This window comes from Bos mutus, chromosome 24 (genome assembly GCF_027580195.1).
Source record: "Bos mutus isolate GX-2022 chromosome 24, NWIPB_WYAK_1.1, whole genome shotgun sequence".
NCBI classification, from domain to species: Eukaryota; Metazoa; Chordata; class Mammalia; order Artiodactyla; family Bovidae; genus Bos; species Bos mutus.
This window is the reverse complement of record NC_091640.1, coordinates 20,120,442-20,147,803: the sequence shown is the minus strand read 5'-3', so window position 1 is coordinate 20,147,803 and position 27,362 is coordinate 20,120,442. Positions and strand designations below refer to the sequence as shown.

General features: G+C 38.1%; 1 protein-coding gene and 1 pseudogene across 5 annotated transcripts in view; one reads left to right on the top strand and one right to left on the bottom strand.

The window, feature by feature from the left end:
• Positions 1-27,362, top strand: part of KIAA1328 (KIAA1328 ortholog) — a 416,288-nt gene that overhangs the window by 209,802 nt on the left and 179,124 nt on the right. The gene's annotated exons all lie outside the window — the stretch shown is intronic.
• Positions 7,362-8,647, bottom strand: LOC138985437 (large ribosomal subunit protein uL4 pseudogene; annotated as a pseudogene).

Sequence of the window (27,362 nt, the reverse complement as noted above, 5' to 3'; positions counted from 1 at the left end):
ATAACAGGTAGCCATTGGTTGAGCTCTTTGGGATCTTTTCTGATTATGGGGGCAACATCAAAGCTAAAACATCATTTCTAGCCTTGGAGCTCAATTACAATGATGCTGTCATTTGAGATCATGCCACACTAAGATCTAAGGAGCTAAAGTTGTTTGTTCTGAACAAAAAGAGGATAGAGGTATAGTAATAGTTACTGGAAACAAAAAATGGAAAATTCAACATAAAAAAGCCCCTAACCATGAAATTGCTTCATGTTCTCAAGAAGATGGTATTTCTTTACTTTAAAAATGCTCGTTTGAAACTGTCACAGAGTAACACCATATTCACCTATATAGGAACCCTTTAAGAAGCCATTTGTAAATTTATACTTGTCACAGCCTGATTCTCATTTCAGAATTCTAGGTGTGAAAGTGTTAGTCGCTCAGTCATATCTGACTCTTTCCAACCCTATGGACTGTAGCCTACCAGGCTCCTCTGTCCCTGGAATTCTCCAGGCAAGAATACTGGAGTGGGTTGCCATGCCGTCCTCCAGGGAATCTTCCCGACCCAGGGATGGAACCCAGGTCTTCTACATTGCAGACAGATTCTTTACTATCTGAGCCACCAGGGAAGCCCTAGGGCTTAAAAACACCCTCAAATCTTCTAATCCATTCTCTTAGTATTGTCGGAAATTCTATGTCAGTAAAAGATACAGATTTTACCCTATAGTCTGTATCTAAAGATTTTAAAAGATATAGATCTGTATTTAAGGGTTTCAATCTAATGAAGCTAACAGCAAACATATACTGGGTCTGTACACTGTCGTCTCAAAGTTAGTGTGGTAGGGCTTCCCTGGTGGCTCAGACGGTAAAGAATCTGCCTGCAGTGCGGGAGACCTGGGTTCCATCCCTGGGTTGGAAAGATCCCCTGGAGGAGAGCATGGCAACCCACTCCAGTATCCTTGCCTGGAGAATCCCCATGGACAGAGGAGCCTGGCGGGCTATAGTCCATGGGATCCCAAAGAGTCGGACACAACTGAGCAACTAAGCACAGCACAGCACAAAATTAAATTCTCAATTTCCCTTCCAAATCTGTAATTCTCTCATTTGTCTAGCTCAGTAAATGGCATTCCTGTTCCTTCTGTTTCTCAGGGGAAAAAAATATTTGCAGTCATAATTCACATTTCTCTTTTCCTCTCACCCCACATCCAGTCCATCACCACTTGCAACCCATTCTAAATATATCCCAGCTACTACCCTTGCTTACCACCTTCACTGTTCCTACCCTGGTTCAGGTCCAGTTTTCACCAGGATTACCTCCTGTATTTTTACCCAATTGAAACAAAAACCTATATTCACATGAAAACCTGCATTTGAATGTTTCAGTTCAGTTCAGTTCAGTCGCCCAGTCGTGTCCGACTCTCTGCGACCCCATGAATCGCAGCACACCAGGCCTCCCTGTCCATCACCAGCTCCCGGGGTTCACTCAGACTCACGTCCATCGAGTCGGTGATGCCATCCAGCCATCTCATCCTCTGTCGTCCCCTTTTCCTCCTGCCCTCAATCCCTCCCAGTATCAGAGTCTTTTCCAATGAGTCAACTCTTCACATGAGGTGGCCAAAGTACTGGAGTTTCAGCTTTAGCATCATTGAATGTTTACAATTTATTAAAAACTGAAGACAATCCGCATGCCTCTACTCAGCAAAAAACAAAAAAGAGCAAATTGCTGATGAACATGCTCAGGCATGAATCTCCAATGCATCATGCTAAGTGATAGAAGCCAGACTCACACTGTGAGTCCATTTGTATGACATTCTGAAGAGGAAAGCTACAGAGACAGAAACAGTTCAAGAATTTGTAGGACTGACTACAAAGCACAAGGAGTTTTTTTTTGCTATGACGGAACTTTCTTGATTATTATAGTGATTACCCAACTGTACTCATTTCTTAAAACTTGAAGAACTGTAGGCTTAAGAGTGAATCTTACTGTATGTAAATTATATCTTAATTTAGAAAAAAAATGAATTATCTGTCTGTAATTGCAAAAGACTTATTCAGAGTTCTCTATGGGAAACAGAAACCACCTAAGATATTTTAAGCAAGAAGGAATTTTATACTAGGAATAAAAGCTTTGAAAAGGTTTAAGAAGTAGGTTTATGTTGGACTTCTGGTGATGACTTCAGAATAGTATAGAACTAATATACTTGGAGCGTGACCCTCTGAGACCATCCCTCGAGCTATGCTGGAATCAGAAACATTGCATCTACTGCAGTGGTCTCTGGACCCCCAGAAAACCACAGAATAGGCTTTTACCAATGAGACCGAGGGGTTAGGGAGGCAGGTCAACCAGTCATTGGTGCTTCTGCTGCTGCCACTGCTGCTTCTTACCCCCAAAAGACTGAAAAACGTTCCCTATTTTGTTACTGCTGGAGAGAATTCTCGTGTCTTCACCATTGTCCTTGCCAACAGAGACAGACAAAATCATGTGAAATAAGCAGAACCTAATTGACATCCAGAGCCCTAATAGAAGGGAATCTGTAGCTTCTCACATTTAACAATAAATGGAGGGTGAAGTAAGCCATGCCTCTGTGGTCAGCACAATATCTAAGCTTCCATCGATAAGGGACTATTTAATGAATTATACAAGAGAATTATACAGGAGTGTGTTATACAGGAGATGAAGGATTGACCCAGGTGGCAGTTATTCTGTAAGCTGGAATATGTAATTGCACTGTTGAATTTTGGTTAATAAATTCTGGTGATTTAAGTATAGAACTCTTAAATCTATACTGAAGTCAGTATATTGCAGTTTCTATAATCCTACTTTTAAATTTGTGTTGCAAATATTGCTGTCTCTTGAAAATAGTTAAAATAACTTCTCTTTTTCAAAATTAACTTCAAAGATTACAGGACAAGTTAAGCTTCCTAATACCCAGAATGCCATACATAAACTTAGAAAACAAAGAGTTTTTTTAAATGGTAAAAAATATAGAGGAGATCTTTAATAACATTTTACATGAGAGAAATCAACTACAGATAAAGGATTAAGTTTATATAGAATACATAGCAGAACACAGCCTTCTCTCTTGACTGTGACACCCAAGTGCTGCCTTGCAAGTGGTGTGTGGTCACTGTTCTTAGAGGCGTGCCCTGATGATGCCCTCTCACCTGCTGCCTGCTGGAAAGCTGCTGTACGTACATGCTCCCCTGTGTACGTACACCCTCCAGAACGGTCTTGAGTAGACTCACTGCAAACTTAAAGCTCCAGGGCAAAGTATTTTAGTTTGTGAACACAAGCCTGTTAAAAGTTCTGCCCTCTTTCACCCCCACAGAATAAAGTTCAAGTTAAAAAGTGTCTTTAAGTAAAAAATAAGCTGTTTATTTTAAAGTGTAGGAGCAATGAGGTGAGAGTGAATTGGCTCCAAAGCTAAATGGCCAGACTTCCTCTAACAGAGTTTAATTATTTTTATAGCTTTTCCCAAATGAGGACTCACAATAGCCATTTTAAGTAACCTAGAGCAGCTCTTTCATCTTCATTGCAAGCTTCAGACCCTAAACAAAGCATGAAGCAGGGCAGTGCACTGTTAAATTTTCAAATTGGATTTTTCATTATGTTTTATGATAACTTTTTATTTTTATCAAGTTGCATCTTGGCCTTCTGTTTAAACTCAGGAAGATTTATGGCAAATGATCTGGGTGCTTATTTGGACAAACAATTGCAATAAATCAGTTTACTGTTTCAATAAAATGTTATTAATAGAACACATTATTCTGTTCAATATTATGTTATCTTTAAAATTAAGCAGAACATTAGTGGCAGTGAAACTAGTTTCAATCAATACATTCCTGTAATGAAACCTATTATGTAAGAAACTTTTCTTTTTAAGGAGGAAAAATGTCCTTAGCACAACTACCAACTTCTCACTCTAGAGATGGCATTTCATAGCCTCTAAAAAATCCTATTTGGTAGGATTTCTTTGTGTTTGTTTTGGTGTTAAGATAGTTTCCTGAAAGTTACCTTACAGCAGTTAAAGCATGCTGCTGCTGCTGCTAAGTCGCTCCAGTCGTGTCTGGCTCTGTGTGACCCTATAGACGGCAGCCCACAAGGCTCCCCCGTCCCTGGGGTTCTCCAGGCAAGAACACTGGAGTGGGTTGCCATTTCCTTCTCCAATGCATGAGAGTGAAAAGTGAAAGTGAAGTCGCTCAGTCATGTCCGACTCTTAGCGACCCCATGGACTGCAGCCTACCAGGCTCCTCTGCCCATGGGATTTTCCAGGCAAGAGTATTGGAGTGGGGTGCCATTGCCTTCTCCGAGTTAAAGCATAAATGTTCCTTAAATGCTTTTTTGTTTTTAATTGAAGAATTTAGTTGGCCCTTGACCTAGTAGGGACTCACTCAGGTGGGTGCCTCAATGAAATTGAGGTCAGAACTGCTGTTGACACTCAGCACCATTTCCCTTCTAATGGTATAGAATTTCTGGTTAAATTTCTTATTGGAGTATAGACTCTTGAGAGTATCCTTGGACTACAGGGAGATCAAACCAGTCAATCCTACAGGAAAACAACTTTGAATGTTTAATGGAAGGACTGATGCTAAAGCTGATGCTCCAAAACTTTGGCCACATGATGCAAAGAGCCGGCTCATTGGAAAAGACCCTGATGCTGAGAAAGATCGAAGGCAAGAGAAGGGGACAGCAGAGGATGAGATGGTTAGATCGCATCAGTGACTCAATGGACATGAATTTGAGCAAACTCTGGGAGATAGTGAAGGACAGGGTAGCCTGGTGTGCTGCAGTCCATGGGGTTGCAAAGAGTCAGACACAACTTAGCAACTGAAGCAACAATAGATTTCAATTTTCAAAATGCATATAATGATGAGAATTTATTAATAGTGAGCCATAACGGGTGATCTTTAATCACCCACTGTACTTGCTGTTGAAATTTTAGAATGATGGCTTTAAAATCAAAAGTGGCTAAAGTCTCAGGCTGGTACTGCAGTCTTAGGACACAACTGTCCAGAGATTGGCCGGTTGTTTTTGCTGCTGTGTCCTGTTTAGAGAGCAAAGTGCCTGGAGAGAAGGCTGCTATTTAATAATGCCATGGAAAATTAAAGACCTTTGAATGCTAAATTGCATGTATTTTCCAGAGGAAATCTCTTAAGAGACACTTTATGCTTTCACTTGGTCCATAGTACTGCTATCACATGGCAGTTTTAGGAGTCTGGAGACTTGTCAGAATTCCAAGTTTACTCCTTTACTTCTGTCATTTTGTATTTTTAATTTGAATGTAAGAAATAGAGAGTATCCTGGTATGGTTTTGTTCTCATTAAATTGTTAAGAAATTTTTGTTTTGGGAGATGATAGTTAAGATGAAAAAATAGTTATGAAAATCTAAGCCATCCTACATATTCTACTGGCTTAGGATAACTTTCCATAGCCCATCAGGCACATAATTTGATCATGTTACAGTATGACTCTCTTAGTAAACAAGTGAATTCTGCGTCCTTTGAATACTGCTGCTAACATTTTATAAAGTCACACTCTCTTCCTCCTGTAATTTAAAGGCAGATGGTTATTACACTTTTTTATATCAGTGGGAGACTACTTAAAATCTTCATTGCGGTAAAGCATAAGGTAGCAAAGAGTTCACTTAATTCTAGTATTTACCTTTCTTAGTTCTACCTTAAACCCTTTAGATGTTACATTTCCGATGAAAGATTTTTTCTGTGTTTGACTATGAACACCTGGGAACCACTGGGCTTAACTGGTCTACAGCTGACAGTGATTGTGTGTGGAGATTTTGACAGTGGGTGTCAAAGACAGGTGACCATTTGGTTATCTCTGAATTGTCTTGTTTTCCCCTACAGTTTAACATTATCTGTTTGTGTGGTTATCTGTAGTTTTGTTTTTTTTTAGTAATAGTTTTGTCTGGCTTGGTATTAAGGTAATTCTGACTTCATTAAATGAGTTGGAAATTGTTTCTTCCTTTTTCTGTTTTCTATCTTTGTGGTAGAAATTTCTTTAATTGACATGGTGCAAATTCTTTAAATGACATGGAACTATGAAGATGTTCCCTTTTTTCTTCAGTCAGTTTTGGTAATTCCTGTCTTTTAAGGAATTTCTACATGTCATAAGTTACCATATAAGTAGCATAAAGTTGTTCGTTTCTTTATAACTTGATAGTGTCTGTGGCATCTGCATCTGTGTGCTTGTTTTTCATTTTTTATTTTGATAATTTCTTTTTTTCTTGACCTTTCTTACTGATTTTTTAACAGAATAGCTTTTACTAGATTTTCTTTATTACTTATTTTCTATATAATTTATTTCTTATGTTTGTTTTTCCTTCTACTTAGTTCAGCTTTAGTTTATGCTTTCTTTTTCTGACTTCCAAGATTGGCATTTAGATTGTTGGTTTGGAACTTTATTCTTTTCTAATATAAGCATTTAAATTTATGTTTCCCTCTGAGAATGCCTTTACCTATATCCCACACTTTATGTTGTAGGAGTTTTTTTCTGAAATATTTTCTAATTCTCTTTGAACACTTTATAATCATTTATAAATGTTTCTTAATTTCAAATTTTTTCAGATTTCTCAGATAGCTTTCTGAGGAAAATGGACTCTCCACAATTTCAGTGTCGAAATTATTGAGACTTGTTTTATAACATCTGTGATATGGACTCTCTTGCTAAATATTTATCTGCATGTAAAAATAACCTAATCTTTAATTATTGGGTGGAATATTCAAAATGTAGCAATTGGGTTAATGTTTTTTACTAGTATTTGTTTAGGTCTTCTATATACTTACTGATTTTTAGTGTGCTTTTTCCATTATTGACTGAAAGCTTTGAAAGCCCCAGATATGATTGTGGATTTGCTCATTTTTCTTTTTATGTTTATCCATCTTTCCTTCACATGTTTTGAGTTTCTGATACCTTTGAGTTATTAGATGCCTTTACATTTAGATTTATAATGTGTTCTTGGTGCATTAAGCTGTTCCATTTTGAAACATGCTTCTTTATCCCTGATAATATTACTTGTTCTGAAATACCTTGTATGATATTAATATAGCTACTCCATCTTTCTTGTAATTAGTATTTGTATAGTATATTCTTGTCCATCCTTCTGCTTTTTTCCTATATTGTCTTTGAAGTAAGATTCTCATACATAGCATATAGTTGGACTTATCCTATCTTACAATCTGTGACTTTTTCTAGGACTATTAGTGACTGCACTTAAATCTAACATCTTTTAATTTGCTTTGTATTTTTCACCATTTTTTCTTTAGTTTTTCCTGCCTTTTTTTGGTTAAATAGTTTTAGCATTATCTCCATTTGGGGCTTTTTTTTTTTTTTTTTTTTTGCCTCTTTGATCATAATTAGCTGTCTAAAATGATTTGACCCTTATGGAATGCACAAATATAAGTTCATTCAGCAGGCTTCTTTTTTCTGTGGTCGGTTTCTTTTCTGTGGGCTTTTACTCAGCTGGTGGTTTTTTGGTCACTTGTCTTTTTTGCCCACAAAAGGCCTCTTCTGCTTCCTAGTACCAGCAGCCTTCTTTCCTTTCTTCTCCACCACAGGTTTCTTCCCTGGAACCCTCTTCTCATCTGATTTGGCTTCTGACACTGCTGCTGCCTTATTCATCCAGAGTTTGTGATTCTTGTCCTGGGGAAGAATGGTGTTCCATCCAGCATGTGGTCTTTGCATATGTGTTTAGCTTCAGCATGATTCTCAAGTCTTTCAGGGGATTCTTCTTCAGGACTCTGTGATGTCGTGTGCTCTTTGGATCTCTGGGCTTTTCAAGATTCTGCTAAGGTCTGCATTGAAGATCTTGCGCATAGAAACGTTGTGGTTACTCTTGAGAGAGGCAGCTTCACACCAAGTGCCATACACATCATCTAACTTGTGAAAAGTATTTTCAGTTCAAATGTAGAAACATCCCACATACTCATGAGAAGTAAGTTTCAAAATGTTCAGTTTGCTTACATTAAGCAGAGTAATTCCAGGCGTGTTTCTGACAGCCTCGATGATGCCCTTATCCTCATTATAGATGATGTGGGGTCCGCTACACTAGAGATGATGACAGACTCTCATTTGGCTTTGCCAGCTCTCATTAACTGTGAAGCATAGACCATTATGATACCATTCCAGACCTTAAGTTTCTAAAGAAGCAAAATAGCCTCCTTGGTCTTCTTGTAGCCTTAAGTATTATCTTCAGCCACCAAAGGAACTTCAGGAACTTCCTCAATTTGATGACTTTCAGACATAACCAACAAAATGGTAAGGCCGAGGAAGCCAGGGCAGAGCAGATGGCAAATCACTTCTGTGTTGTGTTTGCTCTGCGATGCCAATGTTGTCAGATTCAGGTTGGCACAAACATGTGGCCCCCATGATACATATTTCCAAAAGCACCCTGGCCAGAACAGTGAGTCCCACTGCCTAGAACGCTGAGGATTGAAGCCACAGCCCAGCCAGCAACCAAAGACTCAGCAGTGGTTTGATGACCTGCTAATTCATTGACAGTGTAGGGTTGTCTGTTGTTTTGTACAAGTTGGTGTGAACAAAATTCACAATATCTAGTCTAATGAGATCCTTGAACACAGCAGGTAAAGTGACATTTTTGCCAGATGACTTCCTTTTCAGAGAACTCTGATTATCAACAGATGAGCACATGCCATAGCAGGGAGAGGAGAAGGCCTCCACGGGAAATGCTTGGGCTCATTATCTTTGTTTTAGATACATTTTATATGTGGGGGAAAAAAAGCTTGTATTTTTATTTCTGGAAGTTTGTTTCCAAGTTTCTGTCTAGTACTGTTTATACCTGAAGATATATGTTTGTTTGTTTATGGCCATATAGATTACTGGGGGTAAATTCTTTTATCTATCTGAAAATATCTATTTCACTTTCAATTTTTTAAAGAAATTTTTATACAGTTCTGGCTTACCCATGTGTTTTTGTTTTCTCTTCACCATTTAAAAAATATTCCATAATTTCTTCTGCTTGGCATTTTTTTTTAATGAGATTTTTAAATAAGATTCCTTTATTCTCTTTCTTTGTATGGAATGTGTTTTTTTACTGTTCCTACTCAAAAACTTTCTGTCACTAGTTTTTAGCAAGTTGATAATGGTGCTCCTTGGTGTTATTTGTGTTTTTCTGCTTGGGAGTTACCAATTTAGATTTGTAATTTTTCATCTATTGAAAAATTATCATTTTTCAATGATAATTTGGTTATTTCTTATATCTTTCTTTTGTCATTATGTTAATGTTTTTCTTTAAAACTTAAACAGTGTTGTACTTATTTATAATAGATTTTTAAAAATTGTCATGTGCTAATTTCATCATTTGTTGTTTGCATTCTTTTTCTGTTAATTGACTAATCAAATTTCATCGTATATCTTATAATATTTTGTTGTTCATTGATATATATGTTCATTGGTATATATGTTACATTAATGCTTTATTGACTATGCCAAAGCCTTTGACTGTGTGGATCACAATAAACTGTGGAAAATTCTGAAAGAGATGGGAATACCAGACCACCTGACCTGCCTCTTGAGAAACCTGTATGCAGGTCAGGAAGCAACAGTTAGAACTGGACATGGAACAACAGACTGGTTCCAAACAGGAAAAGGAGTACGTCAAGGCTGTATATTGTCACCCTGCTTATTTAACTTATATATGCAGAGTACATCATGAGAAACACTGGACTGGAAGCAGCACAAGCTGGAATCAAGATTGCTGGGAGAAATATCAATAGCCTGAGATATGCAGATGACACCACCCTTATGGCAGAAAGTGAAGAGGAACTGAAAAGCCTCTTGATGAAAGTGAAAGTGGAGAGTGAGTAAGTTAGCTTAAAGCTCAACATTCAGAAAACGAAGATCATGGCATCTGGTCCCATCACTTCATGGGAAACAGATGGGGAAACAGTGGAAACAGTGTCAGACTTTATTTTTCTGGGCTCCAAAATCACTGCAGATGGTGACTGCAGCCATGAAATTAAAAGACGCTTACTCCTTGGAAGGAAAGTTTATGACCAACCTAGATAGCATATTCAAAAGCAGAAACATTACTTTGCCAACAAAGGTCCGTTTAGTCAAGGCTATGGTTTTTCCTGTGGTCATGTATGGATGTGAGAGTTGGACTGTGAAGAAAGTTGAGCACCAAAGAATTGATGCTGTTGAACTGTGGTGTTGGAGAAGACTCTTGAGAGTCCCTTGGACTGCAAGGAGATCCAACCAGTCCATTCTGAAGGAGATCAGCCCTGGGATTTCTTTGGAGGGAATGATGCTAAAGCTGAAATTCCAGTATTTTGGCCACCTCATGCGAAGAGTTGACTCATTGGAAAAGACTCTGATGCTGGGAGGGATTGGGGGCAGGAGGAGAAGGGGACGACAGAGGATGAGATGGCTGGATGGCATCACTGACTCTATGGACGTGAGTCTGAGTGAACTCCGGGAGTTGGTGATGGAAAGGGAGGCCTGGCGTGCTGCGATTCATGGGGTCGCAAAGAGTCGGACACGACTGAGCAACTGAAGTGAACTGAACTGAATGAGTATCCAGATTTTGTTATCTTCCTTTACAGAATGTCCTGCTGTTGCTGCTGCTAAGTCGCTTCAGTCATGTCCGTCTCTGTGCGACCCCATAGATGGTAGCCCACCAGGCTCTGCCGTCCCTGGGATTCTCCAGGCAAGAACACTGGAGTAGGTTGCCATGTCCTTCTCCAATGCATGAAAGTGAAAAGTGAAAGTGAAGTCGCTCAGTCGTGTCTGATCTTAGCAACCTCATGGACTGCAGCCTACCAGGCTCCTCTGTCCATGGGATTTTCTAGGCAAGAGTACTGGAGTGGGGTGCCATTGCCCAGACATTTAAGTTATTGGTAGATCTTGACTTTTTAGAAGCTTATGTTTAAGTTTTATTAGGACTTGTTTGTAGTCTGGTCTTTTCTCTAGCAACTGTTTTAGCTCTTTCTGTTAGCTCTTTCTGTGTTCTCAGTAGGACTGAGTCAATGTCCTGGGATCAACTATGACTCATCAAAACTTTTACATCTCCCTGTTTTGTGTGACTTCTGGAAATTATTTTGCTTACAACTCCCTTGTTGTTCTTTTCCCAGGCTATTGCAATTTCACTCTACACGTGTGCAGTCTTGGCATTCAGCAAAAACTCAAATGTACAGATTACTCAACTGTTTTTCTGAGTAGCTCTCTCTACTCTGGTACTTTGTTTTGTAACTTGTCTCAACCTCAGCCTCCCTGAATTCTGACCTCTGTTTTCATAATTCACCAAGACTTTTGTGTTCTGCTTCGGACTCCCCTCCCTCCCACATAGCCTGAAATGTTTGTCCAAACAGAAATCCAGGGACATTGTATGGCTTAGCTCATTCATTTCCTTTTTCAGAGATCATATACCTTTACTACCTGTTGTCCAATGTCTGAAAACAGTTGTTTTATATATTTTCTCTACTTTATAGTGGACAGGTAAGTGTATCCCCTTCTGTAATACCCCAAAATAAAATTTTTTATGGAAACTATCTTCTAAATGTGGTTTTTAGATTTAGCATGCAAATTTAATGGCATTCTTAAGAAAACAAAGAGGCTTTATGGAGGGAGAAAATATATTGTGAGCATAATGATATTAAGTGCACAGTTAACAAAAACTTGTAGGAGATAACAGTATTGAATGGGTTTTGCTTTTTTAAAGAAGGTAAAGATATAACCTCGTGGACCAAAAATAAACTTAAATGAGAAAATTTAAGGGAATAGAAGCTACATTTTTTTTTCAGATTTATTATAACTTATAATTAAAGAGAGCCCAAATTGATGTATAATAGGAACCTTATGGAAGATACTTATTTTGAGGGTCCAAAATAATAAAAGGGTAATAGAGATTTAAATAAGAACTACAGAAATATAAATATTTCCTAAAGTCTTGGCTTTCAGGCTAGAAACCGAATTTCAAGGTTTTGACTCTAGATGCAGTTACTTTGGGCATGTATTTTAGCTTTATTAACATATCCTTATAGGAATTATATTTAACTCTTAATAAACATAAACTTTGATTTCGCCCACTAAAAGATTCTCTTATCATATATCTCATGTGCCTTCATGATGCAATGCTTTGTGAAAATCTGTTAATCCCTAAAATGACAGAGAAATGAAATGTAGTTATGGATAGGACAATAATCCTCTGTATCCCAAAGCTTTGTGTCTCTTGTAATAAATAGATCTGATCTTAAAATAAAAGCAAATTCAGATAAGTACGAAAGTAGAAAATTTAACCAGCATTGTTGAACAAAAGAGCTGAATCAGGTACATCTGATACTGTGCTGGGCTAAAAATGCTGAAAAGTAGTTGCTACAAAATAAGAATAAAGGGGACTGCAACAGAAGTGAAAAGAACTCCAAGTATATTTTCCTCTATTAGTTATATGTAGACCACAGAGAGACTTCTAAGGAAGAGATAACTTATGAACAGAAGGCACCTACTTTAATGGAAAAGAATTATTCCAGTACTCACAAAAATAGGATCAATGATTGACGCTTAACCAGTCATGGAGAAAGAAGCCAGAGCAGGAAAGGAAAATCTGTGTGGCCCACTGAATGAAGTAAGGAAATGAAAAACATCTGAACACTCTGTAGGCTTTAAGAAGGGCATAGTGTGGGAGTTGCGAGTTAAGTTTTATTCGGAGCAAAATGAGGACCGCAGCCCAGGAGACGACGGCACCTCAGATAGCTCTGGGAAACTGCCCTGAAGAAGCAGGGCGGAAGGTCCGTATATATGAGATTTTGATGAAAGGGGAGTACATGCAGTCAAGCACATACTTTTTCAAAAGATTTCTGGTAATCTCATGAAGCTTTTGCCAGTCACAAGGAACAGTCATCACCATGAAGTGTTTTTAGTGTTTTTCTAGATAGGGGGAGCTACAAGAATTGGGCTTATTAACTCTCTCCTGAAAATATCTAACTATCTGAAGATGTTTCCTGCCAGTTTTTCCCCAAGTACAGAGGGACTTATTACTACCCTCCGCCCTGAACTGCTTTCAGGGAGTATTGAAGGCCAGCAGTTTTAGCAGCTTGTGATTTAATCCTTGTAGAGGTAAATGACAAGTGCCAATTTGTAGTTGACACCTCACTCCCCACAGTCAGTGGAATCCATTCATGAAGTCAGGAGACATTTGCTGCACATTGCTTCTCAAAATGTGTCTCCTAGACCAGCAGCATCAACATCACTGGGGATATTTTGTAAAAATGTAAATCCTTAGGACCTACTGAATTGGACCTACTGAATTGGAATTGGACCTATTTAGGACCAATTGGACCTACTTAGGACCTACTGAATTGGAAACTCTGGCAGTGGGGCCCAAAGATCTGAATTTAAAAAAAATGTTTTATTATTTATTTGATTGTGCTGGGTCTTAGTTGCAGCACACAGGACCTTTCGTCTGCATTGTGGCATGCAGGATCTTCAGCTGCAGCACGTGAACTCTTACTTGTGGCACATGGGATCTAATTCCCTGACCAGAGATAGAACCCAGATCTCCTGCTTGGGAGCTCAGAGTCTTAGCTACTGGACCATGAGGGAAGTCCCCAAAATCTACATTTTAATAAGCCCTTCAGGTGATTTTTGTGATGGTGAAGAATACTCTTGAGAGTTCTTTGGACTGCAATCAAACCAGTCAATTGTAAGAAAATCAACTCTGAATATTCATTGGAAGGACTGATGCTGAAGCTGAAGCTCGGATACTTTGCCACCTAATGTGAAAGGCTGACACATTGAAAAAGACTCTGATGCTGGGAAAGATTGAAGGCAAAAGGGGAAGGGGTCGGCAGGGGATGAGATGGCTAAAGAGCATCACTGACTCAATGGATAGAATTTGAGCAAACTCTTGGAAACAGTAGAGGACAGAGGAGCCTGGTGTGCTTAAGTCCATGGGGTGCAAAGAGTTGGGCACAACTTAGTGACCGAACAATAGCAACCAGGTTCTTCTTATGAACTTTAAAGTTTGAGAATTTCAGTGCTAGTATAATGGAAATAAATGTCTTCTGTTGATCAAACTGCTAGTGAGTCCTATATCATGCAGTGTTTTATAAATTTGTTGTTGTTCAGTTGCTCAGTCATGTCTGACTCTTTGGAACCCCATGGACTGCACCACGGCAGGTTTCCCTGTCCTTCACCATCTCCCAGAGTTTGCTCAAACTCATGTCCAGTAAGTCTGTGATGCCATCCAACCATCTCATCCTCTGTCATCCCTTCGTCTCGTGTCTTCAGTCTTTCCAAGCATCAAGTTTTTTTCCAATGAGTTGGCCCTTCCCATCAAAATATTGGAGCTTCAGCTTCAACACCAGTCCATCCAGTGAATACTCAGGGTTGATTTCTTTAGGATTGACTGGTTTGATCTCCTTGTAGTCCAAAGGACTCTTAAAAGTCTTCTCCATCACCACAGTTCAAAAGCATCAATTCTTTGGCGCTTAGCCTTCTTTATGGTTCAACTCTTACAACCATGTGTGACTACTGGAAAAAACATATCTTTGACTGTATGGACCTTTGTAATGTTACTGCTTTTTAATATGCTGTCTAGGTTGATCATAGCTTTTCTTCCAAGGAGCAAGCATCTTTTAATTTCATGGCTGCAGTCACTGTCCCCGGTGATTTTGGAACCCAAGAAATTAGTCTGTCACTGTTTCCATTGTTTCCCCATCTATTTGCCATGAAGTGATGGGACTGGATGCCATGATTTTAGGTTTTTGAATGTTGAGTTTTAAGCCAGCTTTTTCACTCTCCTCTTTTACCTTCATCAAGAGGCCCTTTCGTTCCTCTTCACTTTCTGCCATAAGGGTGGTGTCATCTGCATATCTGAGGTTGTTGATATTTTTCCCAGCAATCTTGATTCCAGCTTGAGCTTCATCCAGCCCATCATTTCACATGATGTACTTTGCATGTAAGTCAAATGAGCAAGGTGACAATATATAGCCTTGATGTAATCCTTTCCTAATTTGGAACCAGTCCCTTGTTCCATGTCCAGTTCTAACTATTGCTTCTTGACCTGTATACAGGTTTCTCAGAAGGCAGGTAAGGTCGCCTGGCATTCCCATCTCTTTAAGAATTTTCTACAGTTTGTTGTGATCAACACAGTCAAAGGCTTTGGCATAGTCAATGAAGCAGAAGTAGATGTTTTTCTGTAACTCTCTTGCTTTTTCAAAGATCCAGCAGATGTTGGCAATTTGATCTCTGGTTCCTCTGCCTTTTCTAAATCCAGCTTGTACATCTGGACATTCTCAGTTCACATACTGTTGAATCCTAGCTTGAAGGAATTTGAGCATTACCTTGCTAGCATGTGAAGTGAGTGCAGTTGTGTGGTAGTTTGAACATTCTTTGACATTGCCCTTCTTTGGGATTGGAATGAAGACTAACCTTGTCTAGTCCTGTGGTCACTGCTGAGTTTTATAAATACATCTTCCTAAATTATCCTCTGGGGATAGATAGTTTAGAAATATTTTCTGTTTGAAGAGATGATGAATGTGCCTAATCACACAAGTACTAGAAAACAAGAAAGTCTGTAAGATGGAAACTGACAAGCCTCTTTCTTTGTCATCACTTGTAGTCATTCTTGTGTACTTTTTTATGATTTTTCTGTGTAGATAGATTTAAACTAATTTTAATTTTAGAGTGAGATAATCAAATATGCAACTTTTTACACAAAAATGAGTCCTTCAAGCTTAAAGTAATTTTTAAAAACCTATTTGAACTGTACTAAAGTGATTTTTTTCTTTACTATAGTTTTTCTGGGTTTAAATGTTGCTCTTTCTTTCCTCTCTTCTCTACTCTTCCCTGCTCCCCTCTGTGCCCCCTACTTCTCCATAACACCTCAGCTTTCTCCCCCTGCCTTTCCCTCCAAGTATGCCTTCAGAGAAGAAAGATTCTGTGTGTAGAGAGGTTTGGCTTTATGAATATTAGGAGAGTTTTATGTTAATGAAAGTTTCTATTTTCTTAATAGTGCCCCGCCCCCCGCCAAAAAAAAATTCTGTCTGTTTTGTAAGCACTTGATTACAGATGTGTTTGATGCTGCCTAACAGTTTTGCTTAGAAAGCTACCCTGTGAGAAAGAAGCCACACTTGATCAGAGTGTTTTCTGGAGAACATAAAAAGGTAACATTGTTTGCGACAACTAAGGAAAATGCCTTTCTTGTGGGCTGAAGTTGGCAACTTTAGCAGTATTTCATAACCAAGTTAACAAACATGTACAGTTGTTCATTTATTTTTCTAAGAAATACATTAAATATCTTATAGACTAGTAGCCATACTTTACACTGGACACCCATTGCACCAACCTGAAAAGTATTAAGTGGGAGAGGAACTCTAACCATTATTAATATTTTATTAGCACAGCAAGACTTCCAGGTTCAGCGGTTTTTCTCAAGAAGCAGATTGCCCTGTCCTTCTCTCTAAGAGAAAGTTTTTGTTCAGAGAGTAGTCAAAACACATGGACTGTGATGTCATTTAAATCACTAGATTGTTAGGACTTAGCTAATATGCTTGATTGACCTGGATGCTGCCTGTGCTACTAAAGTTGTGCCAGTCTTCCTCGGTGAGACTGAGGGGTGGATGCCCCTTACATATAGTTCATTTGGACACATGGACCGTGTTGAACAAATGATGGTGATGGCTGGCATAGGCATTCCATACAATTTGACTTGATCGATTCTTGTTGAGATATATAGAAACGTGAAGATTATTGCCAGTAGGCCAGTCTCTGCTAATAAGCACATGCTCTTTGTATTTGGAATCATCACCCAGGGTCACCACCTCGTTTAGATGCCTGAGTTCACTCCCTTCCATCTCACAGGAAAACTGCTATGAGAATTCAGCTTTGTGTTGTTGCTATTCATACCTCTTCCCTCCTATCCATAGCAGCATTTTAGGACAGGCTTCAATGATCAGGGCTTCTCCTACTTTTTAGACTTTGTCCAGATTAAAGAGCTGATTTAAACTTTTGTGCTCTGTAGACTGTTTCCAGCTTAAGTAATCATCCTAATCATGACCTCAGTCAAAAAATGTCCAAAAATTATCAGTATACAATAAGTCATAATGATTTCCAGACCCTAAAGAAACTATGTATTATAAACTTTCTATAATTAATTTTTCATTTGAATATTCATTGTTATTCCCTCTTAGCAGAGAGGAAAGCAACATCTATCCCACTATTTGAAATGCTTGTTTTTCTTCATTTTTCTTATACTTAACTTTACCTCTTTCTACCTATTTTCTACAAATTGTACTGTTTACTAGTTACATATTGCCATAAGCATTTAGGACTTTGTGCAATAAATCTCTCCCAAATCAAATTACTTTTCAGCCAATAGGCTCTAAAGGCCTATCAACATGATGAAGTTGAAGTGTGGCTCTCCCATATTAATGACATGTTTCTGTCATAGCAAAATCAAACTTGTAAAGATGACAGAAATCTTGACATAAGTAAAGAAGTGGAAAGGGTACCTTGAGCCTCTGTCACTTACCCCAATTATTCTTCATCAAATAGCCCTATTTTTAGTCTTATACTACTTAAAAAAAGACAAATGACCTTGTCATTTGTTTCCTAATTTGTCTCTTTCCATTAAAATGTGGATTTTCATTACAGCCGGCTCTATATTCTTGATGACTCCAGTATTTAAATCAGTACTACGGTACCTAGATCAGTACTTTGTCCATGGTATGCATTCAGTAAATGGTAGTTAATAAATGAATGTTATCTTTTTATTATAAAATTCACCCATTTTAAGTATATTATTTGATGATATTAATAAATTAATACAGTGTACAACCATCCAGTGTACATCTGGAGTATACAACAGTCCAGTTTTATAACCAGCATTGGTCCATTAAGGACCATGCCTGCTAGAGGATCCCTCAGGCCCAGTTGCAGCCATTCCTATTACTGCCCTCAGGCCTAGGCAGCAACTAATCTGCTTTCTGTCTCTATGCATTTGCCTTTTCTGGACACCTCGTATAAATTGTTGGAGAAGGCAATGGCAACCCACTCCAGTACTCTTGCCTGGAAAATCCCATGGACAGAGGAGCCTGGTAGGCTGCAGTCCATGGGGTCACGAAGAGTTGGACATGACTGAGCGACTTCACTTTCACTTTTCACTTTCCTGCATTGGAGAAGGAAATGGCAACCCACTCCAGTGTTCTTGCCTGGAGAATCCCAGGGATGGGGGAGCCTGGTGGGCTGCCGTCTATGGGGTCACACAGAGTCGGACATGACTGAAGCAACTTAGCAACAGCATATAAATAGGGTCATACAATAGAGAGCTATTTGCATTAGGTTTCTTTCCCTTAGCATTATTTCTTGAGGTTCATCCATGTTGGAACGTGTTTCAGTAGTTTGCTTCTTTTTATTGCTGAATAGTATTCCATTTTATAGATACATCATATTTGGCTTCATAACTCACCAATTAATAGGTCTAACAGCAACTATTCTCTAAGTCTTTTTTTGGCTTTGCTTTGTTTTTAAACATAGGAATATCTTTACTCTGCTTTCATTTTGTCTAGTTTAGATATAAAATTCTTGGTTGACAGTTTATTTCTTTTGGAACTTTGTGCCATTCCATTGCCTTTTTGCTCAGTTTTTATTACCTGTTAGTTGTTAAATGTATTCTTTTTTTTTTTTTTCCCACTGTCTTTCCATTTATTTGTGCCTTCCTCAATTTCTTTGTTTTTGTTTCTGATAAATATATTCTTGTTCCCTACATGTAATGAGTCAACTCCCTTCCTTCTTTGAAGATTTTCTTTTTCCTTGGCTTTAAATAACTTGACCATAACTTGTCTAAGTGTAGATCTTTTTTGTTTATTCTTGGAATTTGTTGAGCTTCTTGGAGGTGAAGATTAATGTTTTTCATCAAAATAAAGATATTTGACTCATTTTTTCAAATATTTCTCCCCTCTCCATTTCTATTTCCTCTCTTTCTGGGACTACCATTTCATGTAAGTAGATATTCCTGAAAGTGTGAAAGTGTTAGTTACTCAGCCAAATCTGACTCTTTGTGATGCCACAGACTGTAGTCTGCAAGGCTCCTCTGTCCGTGGAATTCTCCAGGCAAGAATACTGGAACGAATATTCTTCAGGGGATCTTTCCGACTCAGGGATCAAACCTGGTCTCCTACACTGCAAGCAGATTCTTGTCTGAGCCACAAGGGGCGTCCTAGTTCCCCACTGTTAAGTGTTCTTCATCCTCCTTCTTGCCCTTCTTTCCCCTGGTCTTCAGAGAAGATTATCTCTATTGATCTACTTTTAAGTTTACTTTTCTTTCTTTAGCTACTTTGCATCTGCTGAGGAGCCCCTCTATTAAATTTTTTACTTAGCTTACACTTTTCAATTCCAGTATTTCCATTTGGGTCTTTCATATATTATATTCCCTCTGACATTATCCATTTGTTGTCAATATTGTACTTTCCTTTAATTCTTTAAACATATTTCATTTTAGGTCTTTCAACATTTATAATAGCTCTTTTGGAATCTTGAAGTCCAATATTTCAGCTCCCTCAGAGACAGTTGTTTAGTTTTCTTAGCATGGGGAACCCTCTTGATAGCTTACAGTGAACAGTGTTGGATTCATGATCTCCAAAGATTTAGCTTCAGGACCAGGGACCAGGCTTGATCACTCAAAAGCTTTTGTGTGGCAGAAGTTTTATTACAGTGAAAAGGACAGAGAAAGCTTCTGACATAGACATCAGAAGGAGGATGAAGAGCGCCCCACTTGCTGGTCTTGGCAAGGGAGCTATACACTTTTCAATTGGCTATTAGCAAAAAATCAAAAGAATGTCTCAAGGTTGTAAAGGTCTTACCAGACCCACTCTCTCAACATACACTTTAAGATGACAGGATTAGTCAGAAGGTGCTTAAGGAGAAACTTGTCCTCAAGCAGGATACACTGTTGTTACATGGTCATCAGTACAGAGTTTAAGGAAAAATATAGCCATGAGCAAGATGAATCGTTTTGTTGTGTGATCCTTAGCTCTGGGGTTAAAGAAAACACCGTTTTATATGATTAAAATGAAGGAATGTAGAAAAAATGATTTGGCCTTTTCTCCTCCTCAAGAGCCCCAGACCCCTTTCTCCTCCTCAAGGGCCCTGAACTCCTTACCAACCTGACTGAGAGTTAACTCTCTCACTTTCCTGTTTCTTTGCAATTCTTGTAGTTTCTTCATTTAAAACTGGATGTTTTATATAATATATTGTAGCAAATCTGGCTTCTTGAAGGTTATTTTTGCTGCTGTCTTTTTGTTTGTTTTGTGACTCACCTGTGTTAATTTTGTAGAATGTATCTCCCCTGTGGTGTGTGTCATAGGGGACAGTGGTGAGTCAACACAGTTATCAAATAGCTAATGATTGTTGACACGTTGTGCTCAAACACACTGGGTCAACATGGCTTCCACCCTTTGCGAATGGATCTGTTTGTGAGTCGGGAATCCTTTACTTTCTGCTATACCTTTGCATTTTGCTATTTTCTGATCTAATAGTAATATAAAAAACTTTAAAATTAAGCTACCCTTGGTAGGTAAAATGGCACCTTTGCTGATTTCATTTGCTTGACTGTATAAGATGAATCTCTGAATATGGGAAATAAGAACCATATTTCAAAACATCTCAAACAACATCAGTGGTATTTTTGACCTGTAGTTTCATAATTCATGCACTATAACATTTCAAGCATTTTTCTTCCTAACTTTATATAAAACTCTATGTAGCATTCACTTTTAAAGAAGAAAAGATTTCTTAGACATACTATTATTCAGTTACAAAGTATCCCTCATCTTCTTCAAAATATATAGCAGTAGTCCCTGAATTCTGTGAGACAGATAAAGTGATACTTGGAAGCATTTAGTCAGCCATAACTAGCATGAAAGGGAGCCATTTCTACACAGGTTTGGTGATTCACATTGAAGGTCATTGTATATTGAGAGTGCTTTCTCTTTGTCAAGAAGGTTGCTCTTGGTTATTTTGGTGTTTGGCCTTCAGTTCCTTCAGTTTTAGGCTGTGTTCTTTGTGACTTTTCAGCACTTGAAGTTATATCAGCCATAGACTTTTTTGCAGATTATCTCTGATGGTGCTCAATGTGGATTCCTTTATAGTTATTGCTCAGGGGATGGCACATTCTCTTGTTTCTTTCCAAATATTTTATTGTATCAATCTGCTCCTCAGTACTTGAAACTTTGCTTTTGCATGTACTGCTTGATGTTTTTGAGCCAGGATGCTTAGACATTTGGGGGATGTTAATTGTTTTATTATGTTGAAAAGTCCACAATGTATTAATAAAAGGATAGCGAAACACAGCTTTGTAATGTTACACCCTTGGGGAATTGAGGTAACTGGTGGTTATTTCAGGTGTGTGCATTTTATAAGTTCCTAGGTGTCTCAGTTCAGCTATGGATTTCACAGAAACAACTGTTCAGAAGCAAACATGAAATTTGCATATATTATTCCCTAATATATAAATTATGTTGGGACAAAGCAAACTTTTCAAAAAAGTATTATAAGGAGACTGGCTGTATTCTGGATCAGCAGTCCCCAACCTTTTTGGCACCAGGGACTGGTTTCATGGAAGACAATTCTTCCACGAGCTCAGGGAGTGGAGGGTGATGGAGTTGGGATGATTCTCATAAGGAGTGTACAGCCTGGATCCCTCACGTGTGCAGTTCACAGTAGAGTTCATGCTCCCATGAGAATCTGATGCCTCAGCTGATCTTATAGGAGGAGGAGCTCAGGCAGTAACTGGAGTGATGCGAACCGGCTGCAGGTACAGATGAAGCTTCTCTCGCTTGCTCGCTGCTCACCTCCTGCTGTGCGGCCCAGTTCCTAACAGGCCAAGACCAGTGGTCAGTGGCCCAATTGTTGGAGACCCCTGTTCTAGATGATTTGGATCAAGGCTCCCTGAATAAACTATGATTAAAGGAACCAGTTTTCATTATTTTTGTTCATCTCTGTAGACTAAAACTAAAAAAAAATATATATAAGTTAAATACTATAAAATGAAATGTGACATAAAATTTTTCTTTAAAATTTCAATAGACATAAATTATATTTTAGTAAACATAATCTAAATAGACACAACATAAGTTTTCTTAAAAATTCATCAAAAGTGTGTGTACAGGTGATTAAGATAAGAAAATGACTATTATGTCGCTTTTTCTTATTTGCAGTCATAACAAAAAATGTATATATGAAAGTACAGTTCCCATACTTACTTTGAATGAGTGCCAGCTATATCAATAATACTATGTTTGTTAATTTTGAAAGCTTTTAATATTAATATGATACATAAGCTTACTCCTTCATTCAGAACCTATGCAGTCTTATTTGCAGAGGCAATATGATACTCACAGGTAACAATATGTATTTAAATTCTTTCTGTTTTCTTTTATTAACACTCAGAGAAATATCACATAATACTGCTAACAGTGGAAGAAAAGATTTTAAAGCACTTTCAATAGGCTTAGATGATTGATTCCTAACTTTTAAAGTTTTGTCCAGAATGAAGAAAGTAGTGGTATGGTTCCTTGATCATTAACGAGTTTCAACAATTCTTCAAAATTGTAGTTCAATTTAAATTATTTCAATAAAATAAATGGATTTTCTATGTATGCATGGATCTTCTTTTGATGGAAAATAAAATTTGAAACATCTAATTTGAGAAGAGTTCAATGTTAATTTTTCACAGATGTGCAAAATCATGATCATCATAAATAAATTTTATTGAAATTATGGAATATGACATAATCCCTAGTGACATTGCTCTTCCCAAGTACTGCCATTCATTTTTGCTCTTCAGTCCAATCTGCCATTGAAGATCATGTTGGATTTTTACTTTGCAAGGAAGTATTAAAAATCAGTTAAAAAAAAAAAAACAATATCAGTAAAATAAGCTGCTGCTGCAGCTGCTAAGTCGCTTCAGTTGTGTCCAATTCTGTGCGACCCCATAGACAGCAGCCCACCAAGCTCCTCCATCCCTGAGATCCTCCAGGCAAGAACACTGGAGTGGGTTGCCATTTCCTTCTCCAATGCATGAAAATGAAAAGTGAAGTCGAAGTCGCTCAGCCACGTCCAAATCGTCATGACCCCATGGACTGCAGCCTACCAGGCTCCCCCATCCGTGGGATTTTCCAGGCAAGAGTACTGGAGTGGGCTGCCATTGCCTTCTCCAAGTAAAATAAGCTAGGTTGTGAATAGCTGTGAAAAGAAGAGAAGTGAAAAGCAAAGGAGAAAAGGAAAGATATACCCATTTGAATGCAAAGTTCCAAAGAACAGCAAGGAGAGAGAAGAAAGCCTTCCTCAGTGATCAGTGCAAAGAAATAGAGGAAAACAACAGAATGGGAAAGACTTAGAGATCTCTTCAAGAAAATTAGAGATACCAAGAGAACATTTCATGCAAATATGGGCACAATAAAGAACAGAAATGGTATGGACCTAACAGAAGCAGAAGATATTAAGAAGAGGTGGCAAGAATACACAGAAGAACTATACAAAAAAGATCTTCATGATGCAGATAATCATGATGGTGTGATCACTCACCTAGAGCCAGACATCCTGGAATGCAAAGTCACGTGGGTCTTAGGAAGCATCACTACGAAGAAAGCTAGTGGAGGTGATGGAATGCCAGTTGAGCTATTTCAAATCCTGAAAGATGATGCTGTGAAAGTGCTGCACTCAATATGCAAGCAAATTTGGAAAAGTCAGCAGTGGTCACAGGACTAGGAAAGGTCAGTTTTCATTCCAATCCCAAAGAAAGGCAATGCCAAAGAATGCTCCAACTACTGCACAATTGCACTCATCTCACATGCTACTAAAGTAATGCTCAAAATTCTCCAAGGCAGTCTTCAGTAGTACATGAACTGTGAACTTCCAGATGTTCAGGCTGGATTTAGAAAAGGCAGAGGAACCAGAGATCAAATTGCCAACATCCATTGAATCATAAAGAAAGCAAGAGAGTTCCAGAAAAACATCTCTTTCTGCTTTATTGACTGTGCCAAAGCTTTTGACTGTGTGGATCACAACAAACTGTGGAAAATTCTTTAAGACATGGGAATACCAGACCACCCGACCTGCCTCTTGAGAAATCTGTATGCAGGTCAGGAAGCAACAGTTAGAACTGGACATGAAACAACAGACTGGTTCCAAATAGGAAAAGGAGTATGTCAAGGCTGTATATTGTCACCCTGCTTATTTAACTTATATGCAGAGTACATCATGCAAAATTCCAGGCTGGATGAAGCACAAACTGGAATCAAGATTGCCAGGGGAAATATCAATAACCTCAAATATGCAGATGACACCACCCTTATGGAAGAAAGCGAAGAAGAACTAAAGAGCCTCTTGATGACAGTGAAAGAGGAAAGTGAAAAAGTTGGCTTAAAGCTCAACATTCAGAAAACGAAGATCATGGCATCTGGTCCCGTCACTTCATGGCAAATAGATGGGGAAACAGTGGAAACAGTGGCTGACTTTATTTTGGGAGGGTCCAAAGTCACTGATGATGACTGCAGCCATGAAATTAAAAGACACTCCTTGGACGAAAAGTTATGACCAAATTAGACAGCATGTTAAAAATCAGAGATATTACTTTGCCAAGAAAGGTCCATCTAGTCAAAGTTATGGTTTTTCCATTAGTCATGTATGGATGTCAGAGTTGGACTGTGATAAAGCTGAGCACCGAAGAATCGATGCTTTTGAACTGTGGTGTTGAGGAAGACTCTCGAGAGTCCCTTGGACTGCAAGGAGATCCAGCCAGTCCATCTTCAAGGAAATATTCATTGGAAGGACTGATGCTGAAGCTGAAACTCCAATACTTTGGCCACCTCATGCAAAGAACTGACTCATTTGAAAAGACCCTGATGCTGGGAAAGATTGAAGGCGGGAGGAGAAGGGGATGACGAGGATGAGATGGTTGGATGGTATCACTGACTGAATGGACATGAGTTTGAGTAAACTCCGGGAGTTGATGATGGACAGGGAGGCCTGGCGTGCTGCCATGCAGTCACAAAGAGTTGGAGTTGGACAGGACTTAGTGACTGAACTGAACTGAACTGAAGCTAGATTGGCTCTCCAGTTCCTATCTTATAAAAATTGAGACCAAAGTAGTTTCTTATGTTTCAGAAACACTTAAGATGTGTTTCAAATTCCCAACAGAATTTTTTCTCTTCTATAGTTGTCATGCCTCAGTATATAATAGTTGTTATATGTTGTTAGCGGTTGGCTTCTATATTAGATATAAATGAAATAAACTCAAATTTTATGCATTTGTCTTTGTAAAATTCACATTTTAATATGTTGCTAAGCAAAGTATTTAATTCACCTGTTTTTTTTTTAATAGTAAAACATTTTAGGTTAAGGAATGAATATTTTTTTTTTATAATTTGATGCATGGTCCAAAATGTTTTCCTATTGCTGCTATGCTGTCAAACCTCATTTATGGATAATGTAAGCCTTCTTAGTTTTATACTGTTCAAAGTTGATTATGTATGTTGACAACGAAGCCCTAATATGCTATCTTTCTTCATATTGTGATTTTTAAATTGCACATGTACTTTAGAAAAGCTGCCATGTTAGAGATACATACATGTTCATTTTTCAGCTTCCAATGACAAACACTTCGCTAGTTTTTTGTCTATGGATTTTTTTAATTTTACTAGCCAGTTCCTGCATAGCCACATCAAGCTATGGTGTCTAGTATATGGAGCTACTGTATTTTCTACAGATTTACTCAACATCATGCAGACACTTTTGATAGTCTTTCACTTGTTCCACCAGTTGTATGTGGCCTCTCCATACTTAGCAAACCATATTGCTACCTCATAATCCTACGAAATCCTAACAGTTATTTGTGACCATTATTCACTGCCTCTGTTGGATCAATACTCTTTATTTCAAAAGACTTTGGGTTTTTAAATGATTTCTTTATGTATATATGTAAGTACTTCCTAAGTTGTAATAATTACATTGCCTCTTTAACCAGAATATCTCAGGTGATAACACACTGTGATTTTAGCACTTTACCATCATTTATGGCCACAAAACTGAACTCAAAAAGATATGAGGCATCACACTTTTAAGTAAAACTAGTATGAAGTAAAGCTAGTATGATCCCTTGGCCTTTATTTCTTTAGAATCATTTTAGAATCATCATTTGATTCATAGTAATAAAGTACTTCTGTCTTCAGAAAAGGGTGTCCTGATCAGGGGATTAATTAAGAGTATAGATTTAATGGATACATACCACTGTATATAAAACAGATAAACAACTAGGATTTTTTTTGTATTGCATAGGGAACTATATTAATTATCTTATAATAATCTATAATGGAAAAGAATCTAAAAAAGAATATGTATGTGACTGTATATGTGTGTGTGTGTGTATATATACAACCAGAACCAACACAGTATTATAAATCAATCAACTTAAGTTCAGTTAAAAAAAAAAAGTCTTTTCTTGACCAAAATGTCTTGGGAAGCCTGTTTCACTATATGTAAAATAAAATTTTAAATAAAGAAGTTTACTTTCCTAATTTAGCTAATAATATAAAATCATAATTTAAAAACAGGTTGATTAAAAATTAGAACAGTGTCACTACAGTAACTCAGTTATAGGTAAAAATCATGTAATTAAAAATTGTAACAGATTTTAATACAGTTTTGGGGTAAAAATGACAAACTGTTGTTGAAATATCACACATTATACCATGATTTTAATATTGAACTAGTCTGCAGCTCATGGACTCAATCATAATTTCAAAGTCACATGAAGTAGCCTGTATCCAGTTTAAATAGAGGAGCCCACTAATAACCCATGTGTCCTGTGCTGTGCCTAGTTGCTCAGTCATGTCCAACTCTTTGCAACACCGTAAACTGTAGCCTGCCAGGCTTCTCTGTCCATGGGGGTTCTCCAGGCAAGAATGCTGGAGTGGGTAGCTGTTCTCTTCTCCCAGGGATCTTCCCAGCCCAGGGATCAAACCCAGGTCTCCCGCAACGCAGGCAGATTCTTTACTGTCTGAGCCACCAGGGAAGGGAAAATGTTGGTATGTCTCATGTAATATTTGGGACATATGTATACTAAAAAGTTATTTGTTTGATTATCTGAATTTCAAATTTAATTAGGATTCCTGTATATATATATTTTTTTAATTTCGTTTATTTGGCTGTTCTGGGTCTTCCGTGCTGCTAGGGCTTGCTCTAGTTGTGGTGAGCAGGGGCTGCTCTCCATCTGTGGTGCGTGAGCTTCTCATTGCTGTGGCTTTTCATGTTGTGGAGCATGGGCTGTAGGGCACTCAGGCTTCAGTAGTTGCAGCACACAAGCTTAGCAGTGTGGCTCTTGGGCTTAGTTACTCTGAGGCATGTGGGA